Source organism: Lonchura striata, chromosome 6 (genome assembly GCF_050655825.1).
Source record: "Lonchura striata isolate lonStrDom1 chromosome 6, ASM5065582v1, whole genome shotgun sequence".
NCBI lineage: Eukaryota > Metazoa > Chordata > Aves > Passeriformes > Estrildidae > Lonchura > Lonchura striata.
Window position 1 is genome coordinate 1,674,474 of NC_140708.1, and position 8,526 is coordinate 1,682,999.

Below are 8,526 nucleotides of genomic sequence, written 5' to 3' on the forward strand. Positions count from 1 at the left end.
GCCTTAAAATGTGCAATCTGGATTTTGGTATAGTTCAGAACTGTCCATAAAATAATAACCCTCACTTTCTGTAAAAGATACCTAATGAGTATCTCAAGTGTGGTTTCTCAGATAGCTTCTCCAACAACAGTTATACAGGATAACTCCTTTGGGAAAGGAGGGACTGGCAGTGTCCAAAGCACTCTGCTATCAGCAATACACTAGCATTTTAAAATAAAAACTGTACAAAAGTGATTCACCATTGTCAAATTTTCACAGCTAAACACTCTCAAAGTGCCTTTGGCTAGTATCAGACATGCAAAAATTAGAGGAGGAGTGTGGGGCAGAGTCTTATTTTCAGCAGGACAGCTGTAAATGGTTAATTTCTATATAAGCTTTATGTGCATGTAGGCTTTGCTTTAGTGCTGCATTCAGAAAGCGTATACTTCTTGAGAGATCTCTGAATAGTTTCCTACTCCTGGTTTCCAAAGATATATTAAATTAACATCCATTATCAGTCACAATGGGATCTGTTTTTTAAAGTCCAGTATTAATTTAATATAGTTTAATTTAGGTATTTTAATGCTACTGCTTTTAACGTAGCCAAAACTAAAGCAATTATCATCAGTGAACCCAGGGTGTTCAAAAACTGATGTTCAAAACATCATTCATGGTTCATTTTCTACTGCACAGTCTGAAATGGTTTGTGAAGTTAAGACTCTTCAGCACACGTGATTACCAGGGAAAAAAGGCAAGAAAAGGAAACACATTGCTGGTACAATTGTTTGCTTTGTTTTTGGGGTTTTTTTTTTTGGTTTTTTTTTTTGTTTTTTTTTTTTTTTTTTTTTTTTTTTAGTAGAGGGAGGTGTGAAGCTACATTTTTTAATTGCTTCCAGCAAGAAACAACCTAGTTGTCTAATGAAGTGGAACTCTTCCTGAGAAATGCAGTTTTCTTGTCTATGTATTTAAGCTTGGCCCTGGAAATCCCAATTACAATTTGCACTTAAAAAAATATTTGGCAAAGCTATCTGTTTACTTAGTGTAGATTTTTAATTACAACAGCATGAAAATATTTACATTAGCAGAAAAAAATTGAGTGGAAAAGGAGAAACTTCTGGATCTGATGGCTTCAAAGATGAATTTTGAAACAGAATATCCTTCATAGACATTATTTTTATCTAATGAGACAAACTCAAGGAGGAAGTGTTCTTTGCTCTGTAAAATGTAGGTATTAAATGACAGACAGAACCTATTCCTGGAGCTATAATAATCTCTGGTTAAGATTACAATTTTTTTTTCCCATAAATTTTAAGTTGTGTAATCCAAAGCCAGTGAAGCAGCTTGTGCCAATTAAGTCCACCAACCATGTTTCTTAGACTCTTTCTCTGAAAGTTGAAAACCAGAAAACAGTTGTAATGGCATCATATTTAAAGTATATGTGAGGATGATAGGTACAGAAAGAAGAACCCTATGGCCTGGAGGCCTTTTTTGCAACTACTCTTTTATCTACCAATGGAGCAGAATTGTTAAGTACATCATGGAAGAAACAGGCAAATGAAACCTTATTTAAAAAACAACAAAAAAGTCTGGTTCTATTTTAAGAAGTATTGTCCATTTTATTTTTACAATCCTGAGCACAATACTGCTGTCAGTTAAAAAGATATGTTTAAAGACTAACAGATTATCTAGTATTACGTTAAGCAGGTTTTCTGCAGTTTCTTTTTGTTGCACCCAGTTCACAGAATTCAGATGCACTGCCTACAGCCCATCTAAGTAAGCACATCACACTATCAAGGAATACATAAAAAAAGTAATTGTCATCAGTTTCAGCAACTGAACAAAAGATAAAAATGCACTTTATTCAGGAGCTAGGAATTTATTATTAATTTTATGCTAAAAGGGGCAAAGGCTAATTTTTTTCATTTGTTAATGATTCAGATCCTGGTTGTCAAACACTTCATACATAAACCCACCTCAGATGTTCTCAGCCTGTAGGTTCCAGAGGAACAAACAGACTATGTTAATTACTGTTATAATTAACATTCCAGGTACACGGTACAACTAGGAATTGACATCAAATATGAATTGTATGAGCAATTGACACCCAAAGGAACTGAATTTTTACGTTATATAGGGCCACTAGCTTGAAAACAGACTATGTTACGACTTCCATCATAGGGAAGGACACCTTCAGAGAACTATCAAACACAATATAACCAAAACATATGCCTAAATTTCAGCCTAACCCTAAACCTAAGCCTCTGCCTAAATCTAAGCCTAAACCGAAGTCTAAACGTAAGCCTAATCCTGACCCTAACCCTACCCATAACCCTGGCCTAAACCTAATCCCAACCCTAACCCTAAACCTAACTCTAAAACTAACCCAAACCCTAACCTTAACCACAAACCTAAACCTAACCCTAAACTGAAGACAAAGCCTGTTCCTAACCCTAAATGAACCCTAAACCTAGGCATAAGCGTACGCCTACGCCTAAGCCTAAACCTAACCCTAAACTGGAACTGAAGCCTAAAGCAAACAATAACCCTAAATCTAAACCCAATCCTATTCCTCACCCAAAACGAAAACCTAACCCTAAGCCTAAACCTAAGACTGAACCTGAATATAAGCCTAAACCTAGACCTGAGACTAAGCCTAACACTAAAACTAAAACAAACCCTAATCCTCACCCTAACACTAATATTAAAATTAAAACTAATCCTAAACCAAAGTCTATCAAAAACCCTAATCCCAACCCTAACGCCAAAACTAACCCTAAGCCTAACCCTAAACCAAAACCTAACCCTAATGCTAACCCAAACCTAACCCTAGCCCTAACCTTAACACCAACCCTAACCATAATTCTAAACCACAACCCTAACCCCAACCCTAAACCTATAAGTAACCCTAATCCAAACATTAAGTTGAACCCAAAGCATAGGCAGAAGACTAAGACTAAACCTAACCCTAAATCTGGACCTAAATGTAAACCAAACACTCGTCCTAAACAGAAGCCAAACCCTATTCCTAAACAAAACCAAAAACCTAAGACTAACCCTAACCCTAACCCTAACCCTAACACTAACACTAACCCTAACTCTTAACACTAACCCTAACCCTTAAAACTAACCCTAACCCTAACCATAGCCCTAACCCTAACCCTAACCCATAACCCATAAGCCATAACCCTAAACTTAACGCTAACGCTAACCCAAACGCTAACCCTAACCCTAACTCTAACCCAAAACATAACCTAACATAAACATATCGCTAAATTAAACCCAAACATAACCTGAACCCAAACCATAATCCCAACCCTAAACTGAACGCAGAGCCTATGCCTAAGCCTAAATTTAAGGCTAAGCCTAAAACGAACCCTAAACCTGAAACTAAACATAAACCAAACTCCGACCATAAAGGTAAACACAACAATAATCCTATCATAAAACTAAAACCTAAACATAACCCTGACCCTAAACCTAACCCTAAACCTAGCATTAACCCTAAACATAAACCTAACCATAACTCTAAACCTAAATTAAACCCTAACTGTAATCTTAACCCTAACGGTAACTCTAACCCTAACCCTAACTACAGCCTAAAACTAACCATAAAACTAAACCTAATCCTAATCCAAACCCTAAATTTAAACTTCACCCTACCACTAACCTCAACGCTAATTCTAACCCTTACCCTAAACCTAAAACTAAACCTACCCCTAATCCTAAATCTAACCCTAATCCTAAACCCAACACTGATGTTAAGACTACCCCTTACCCGATTCATACACCTAACCCGAAAGCTAATGACTAAAACGAACCGTAACTCTAAACCTGAGCCAAACCGGAACCTCACTCTTACCTTAAACCTGAGATTTACCATAAGCCTAACACTAAGCCTAACTCTATTCCTTACTCAAAAACTAAAATTAAACCTAATCCTAACCCTAACCCTAACTGTAAAGCCAACCCTACACCTATCCCATACCCTAAACCTAACCGTAACCCTAAACCTGAACCGAAACCCTATACCTAACCCTCAACCTAAACCTAACCTTAAGCCTAACCCTTTTCCTAACCCTAAACCTAAACCTAACCCTAATGGTAACCCTAACCCTAATCCAAAACCCTAGCCCTAACCCTAATCCTAACCCTATCCCTTGGATGGGAAACTCTCTTGTGATATCACAGCCTCATTACTTTTCTTCCAGCCTCTTGCTTATCCAACCCCTTGCTTGTCTTCTGGCATCACCTGTGCTATACAGATGCAATTATTCTTTTTCTCTCTCAAACAGAAATCTGCTTCTATATTGCGGATGAAACAAAGTGACAACTGGATTATTAATCCTGGGTGAATTTAGAATTATACCCTCTGTATTTAAATGTGAGCTAGATATATGTACAACTCCATCTTCCCCTACATATTTAAATAATTAAATTACAGCATACCTACAAAATTAGCAAAGAAACCTCTTTTTCAGTTTCATCTGCAAGTAAGTTGGGAGTTTACCCTTATATGTCTTCATGTTCCCAAGTTAGTAAGTAAAATATTGAATCCTATATGAAAACAGTATTTAATATTTATTTTTACATGATGGTATCTGACAGAAATATTGATTTTTCAACAGGAGGGAAAGGGTACATAAGAAATCAAAATGAGTATTGTTTCTTCTAATTCAAATAATTGACATAAGCAAAGGAATATTTGTACAACAATTGAACTCTAGAATTTAAATTTTCCTAATACTCCTATCTTTCATTTCTAGTGTGTAGTCTATAGAGCTCAAGTGAGTGGCAAACACTCAAGACCTCTCTTAAATAGACCAGTATTTATTTTCCATGAGATTAAAGAAAATTCTGATTTAAAAAACAAGGAAAAGCAAACAGAAATAAAGTAAGGGTAATGTTCAGATGTTCTCAAATTGTCTCGTAGTCTTAGATAGATTTGATTTGCCTTTCTTTTTGTTGGTGTTTTTTGTTTGGGTTTTTTTGTTTGTTTTTTTTTTTTTTTTACCCTCAAAAGTTTAACACTCAGCCCTCAATCAAAATAACAAGCCATGACATTTTTGCCTAAACATATTTTTCACTATAAGCTGAAAACATCAGACGATCAGGTTCTTAACTGGGATTTATAACAATTCCACTATCTTCAGGGACACTTGGTAAAATCAACCTGAATTAATTGGAGGGTGAATTTAAAACTCATTGTTTACCTGCACTAAATTTTTGTGTGGATGTAGATATGATTTATCTTTATTAACTCTGTAAGTAAGTTCCGGAATAAGGGATTGACACTGTTAAACTAACCAGGTGTGCCATTCTGATTGACTTTCCCAAGTGTGCAGGAAAGAGAAGTGCTCACTTAGAAAGAAGGAGAGGTTCCTTTACAGCATTTAAATTCTTCCATGTCTGGAAAGGAAAATATATTAAATATATGCAAGCATTTGTTTCCTTTAAATGACTGAATTTTAGTTCATTTAAGAATGGCCACAGATTGGGGAGATCTTGTTCTGTCCACAGTAATTTACCCATTGTCTATCTCTTGATAAATGCATAGATATCCCTATGGACTCTGTCGGTCATTACTTGAATTCTACAGACTTGGGAAGACCAACAGAAGCACAATAATTCTCAGAAGCTAGGGACTTCTTATAATCTGAGGGGAGCTGGACTGGACAAACACAGATCAAGCTAATATGGTTAAAGCTACGTTCTCCGTTTATTCTCTAAAAGATGGCAGTTTATATACACTTCAACATAGGTTACACATTGTGAGTACCATATAATTGGTTAGCAAACATTGTTTACTTTTGCCTTAAGGTGGTCAGGCTTTTCACACTGCAGCTCTTCTCTAATTCATACTCAGCTCATTACTTTGTGGTCACCTGTCCTAGGGTGACGTTATGGTGTTTGTATCTCCAATCGTGTGTTCTGTTTATGTTTGATATTCTGTTCTGTGCTTTCAGAACTGACTCTGAAAGTGAAGGTTTGTTTTGCCTTGTTATCAGCCAGCTCACGTCCCCCCATGGTCTGCTGTCTAGAAAAGGCTGGTGCTGGCTTGTTTGCTTGCTTGGCTTGCTTTGCTTGCTTCTGCTTTTGCCTTTGCTTCCTAGTTAGTTTAGCTAAGCAGTCCTATCTTTCCCTGGACTGTTTCTTGTCCTTTCCTTTTCCTGAATATCATCCAACCTGCTCCAGACTGGGACCTGGAAACACCGAGGAACACCCAGAGCCTGCGCTCTGTGATCTGCAGCAGCCATCCCCAGTGCCCAGAGCAATCCCCAGCGCCCAGACCTGGGCGACCACTCCCAGGAAAGACTTTCTGGATTCGTCATCTCTTCAGAGTGGTGAAAGAGTTTTGTCATCTGGTGTTGTTATTTACTTTGGTTCTGGGGAGTGCTTTGTTTGTTAAATGAACAGGAGAAATTTTTTTTTCCCGAACCAGGTGGGTGGGGGAGGGGCCATGGGGGTCTATTTTCTGGGGGCTCCTTCCAGAGGGTTTCCCCCAAATTTGCCCTAAACTAGGACATCAGCTTAACATAATTTCTAACTGTGCCACACTATCTTCTTGCTGCATCAAGACTTCCAGGCCCCACTAAGGCTGTTTATCAGGGGCCTTGTCATGAGGGTAGCTCAACCCTTCACTCTAAATAAAAAACATGTCCTGTCTCTCTCAGAAATCTTAAAAACAATTCTCACTTATCAGGTAGAGAGATTTAAGAATAAATTATTCAGTCAACTAAATATCTGAGAAGAGAAAATCATATACTGGCCTCGGTCTCAACAAATCCTGATTGGGAAGTGTTAAAGTCACTCGGCATTTTGAACCTCATTGGCAGCTATACTTTGCTCTTTTTTTTCAGGTTAAAGAACGTGTTATGTTGCAAAACCTTTTACCTCTGATTCTAAATGGAGAAAGCTATGAAATTGTGCTTTTAATGGTATTTACTTCCAGCTAATAAGCAAAATATGACTCTTTTTGGGTTTCTAAATATAAAAATGTGGGAAGCTTCCAAACTTCAGATGAGGTATATTTCTTTTTTGCAGACCTTTGTAAAGCAAATCACTCATTTTGCATGCTGTGTTGTCAGCTACTAAGATGCCACCTGCAATATTCTGTGACACACAATGAGATTTATTTTCAATTTTTTAAACTATGTTTATGTTCCCCTCCTGCCCCCCCCCCCCCCCCCCCTTTTTCCCCCCATATACTGTACTCAGGCAAAGATAAGGTTTTGCTGTTTGGTTTAGCAAATCCATTGGGGTTTATCTCCTTACTAACATGGTATTTTATACCACAGAATTATAGAGAGAACTGCTATGCAGATAAAAACATTTTGGGGCATCAAAAATTCCTCAGAGTTGAATGTTCTGTGATTAGGCCTAAATTTTAAATGTGTTTCATTTGCAAAGGGAAATAACATGTTATGTTGTATTAAGAGACTGAAATCAAACAATGTGAAAATTATTCACTCCTGCCAGGCACTATCTAGAGACAGCTAGTCAGTTAGCCTAAGCAAGTAAGACAGGTACTTCCAAACTGGCACATGATTGCTGCAAACTGACAAATCTATTAAAGTAAAATAAAAACTAGTGTAAATATATTATTAAGTTAAACTTTTGATTTTTTTTGTAACTTTTTATATTCTGTGGTTTTTACCAAATGCTAACCTTCTCCTCCTAGTTGCATATATACTGGAAAATAAATATTAAAACCTTTAATTTTTTTTTATGAATTCTCTGAAAACCAAGTTTTATTACACAGTATTCATTTTGCTTCTCATGCATCAGGTCTAAAGGATTTTGTAGATAATTTCTGTCATCATTAGACTTCCCACAGAAATGATCAACAGTTATGACAATTACTGGAGAGACAGGGAGGAAGGGAACAAGAAGGCACAGCATTATTAATAATTTGACAGAACAAGTCCAACACACATCTAAGAAAATTTTTGTCTTTACTGATTTCTTTGTCTTTTTTTTTCTTCTTCTTCTTACCTATCACCTTAGCTTTATGAGACTGAAGACAAATGCTAATGAGCTTATAACTGGCCTAAGCCCTAGAAAATTACTTTGGGGAATTTGTATGGGTATGTTTTATTTGTATAAAACATGAGTTTTATTATTTTTGCAGATAATTAGTAGATCAGTTAAAGTAAATAATTTCCCGTTTCTGCTAGGCATATGCAGACAAATGCAAATGTATTTTACTTCTTCCTACATACACCTACTTCAAAATTATTTGTAAAAAGGTTAAGATTTAAAAGGATGCTGTGTATGGAGGAGGAAGCTTACTTATGCTCAGTAATGATTTTTTAAAAATTATTTAATTTTATAACATTTTGGGTCGTATGCTTTGTTATATGTGTATATATTTTTCTTCAGGAAAATTTTTGCACATCTCAAGTCTTTCATTCCTCCAATTCATGCTGGCATTGCAAAAAGGATAGAAGTATACCTAGCTGTTATAACACACAAAAAAATTATTTAGTATGGACACAAACTCACTTGAAGTAATCCCAAACTCAGATGTTTCTCTTTCCCTATTTCTAG

At 36.5% G+C, this 8,526-nt stretch overlaps 1 long non-coding RNA gene across 1 annotated transcript in view; it reads left to right on the forward strand.

The window, feature by feature from the left end:
* Positions 1 to 8,526, forward strand: part of LOC144246624 (uncharacterized) — a 33,186-nt gene that overhangs the window by 17,173 nt on the left and 7,487 nt on the right. Inside the window, exon 3 of the long non-coding RNA XR_014956356.1 lies at positions 6,837 to 7,001. This is a non-coding gene — a long non-coding RNA (uncharacterized LOC144246624). The remainder of the gene's footprint in view (positions 1 to 6,836; positions 7,002 to 8,526) is intronic.